The sequence below is a fragment of the Poecilia latipinna genome, unplaced genomic scaffold (genome assembly GCF_001443285.1).
Source record: "Poecilia latipinna isolate Pla-1442-1.1 unplaced genomic scaffold, P_latipinna-1.0 Scaffold5020, whole genome shotgun sequence".
NCBI lineage: Eukaryota > Metazoa > Chordata > Actinopteri > Cyprinodontiformes > Poeciliidae > Poecilia > Poecilia latipinna.
This window is the reverse complement of record NW_015117636.1, coordinates 1-1,342: the sequence shown is the minus strand read 5'-3', so window position 1 is coordinate 1,342 and position 1,342 is coordinate 1. Positions and strand designations below refer to the sequence as shown.

The following is a 1,342-nucleotide window of genomic DNA, read 5'->3' as shown; positions in this document are numbered from 1 at the left end:
ATTTGTTTATTTATTTTATTTGGATTTTATTTTTTTTCTTTAAAATGTATTAATTTTATTTTTGTGAGGTGACATTATGTGCCCTCAAAGCACCTTTTAAATAAAATATATAATAATAATTATTATTATTATAAATACTCACTGCTTCAAACAAGGACGTTGCCATGGTTACTGCTTCACATGGTGGCAGACTTCTGGGTATTTATACTAATTTACATTAATATGTATTTATGGAGGCAACAGGCCGACCAGCAGCTGCTTTATTTCCTATAAATTAGGATTTATAAAGGAAAGGTCAGCAGGTTTTATGCATCCGATTTTTTTGTGCGCCGAACTTTTCTAAATTTTTCTGTCCTCCAAGTTTTAGTGTCTTTTATGCACGAGGCCCCTGATCTTCTTTAGTGTTTTTATCTCAGAGTTTCTCAGTAATTGATCTGAATAATATTTTGTGTTTCAGAGATCAGAACCTCAGACTGAGAGCAGAACCTGCAGGATCCGTCTGTCCCTCTATGAGGAGTGACCGGTCTAAAGAAAACTATATTGGTGAACAGTGCTATCTTAAAACATTTCTTGAAATGAGACAAATTTCTTCTTGTTCTAAGTCTTTATTGAAGTTCAAAACAAAAGAAGGTACACATTGTACATCAGCTGAAAATCTGAAGAATTTAAACAAAGAATTTTGGTTTGTTTTGGAGCAAGATGGGGTGATGGTGATGTCATCGGCCAAAATTATAACTTTTAATATTTCAAAGACGAAAGCTCCACAAACGACAGTTTTAATGGCACAAACCTGCACAAATGGAGCACTAACGAACTAGCCCACTTTGGTTTGTTTTGGAGCAATATGGGGGATGGTGAACTCTGGATGACCTAAATTTTAATATCTCAGAAACCAAAACTGCACAAACGAAAATTTTAACGACACAAACCTGCACAAACAGAGCACTAACCATTCAGACTATTTGCTGGATTTTTTGACGTGGGTGGGGTGTCAGCTTCACACAGATTAATCATCGTCATGTTTTTAATGCAGTTGTTTCTTCTGTTTCAGCAGATGTTGGTCTGCAGGAGGTTCTAAAGGAACATAAGATCAGTCTGAGGAGGAGATGTGAATGTGTGACTGAAGGAAGTGATGTAACAGGAAGTGATGTAACAGGAAGTGATGTAACAGGAAGCAGAACCCTCCTCAACAGGATCTACACTGATCTCTACATCACAGAGGGTTGGAGTGAAGAGGTTAATACCCAACATGAGGTGAAGCAGCTGGAGAGAGCTTCCCAGATCCAGAACCTCCATGACTCTCCAATCAGGTGCCAGGACATCTTTAAATCCTTCCCTGACC

At 37.6% G+C, this 1,342-nt stretch overlaps 1 long non-coding RNA gene across 1 annotated transcript; it reads left to right on the top strand.

Moving 5' to 3' along the window:
• Positions 1-172: 172 nt before the first annotated feature.
• LOC106943233 (uncharacterized) lies at positions 173-1,259 on the top strand. The gene is made up of 2 exons (XR_001423863.1): positions 173-543; positions 1,055-1,259. It is a non-coding gene; the product is annotated as an uncharacterized LOC106943233 (long non-coding RNA).
• The last annotated feature ends 83 nt before the right edge of the window (positions 1,260-1,342 follow it).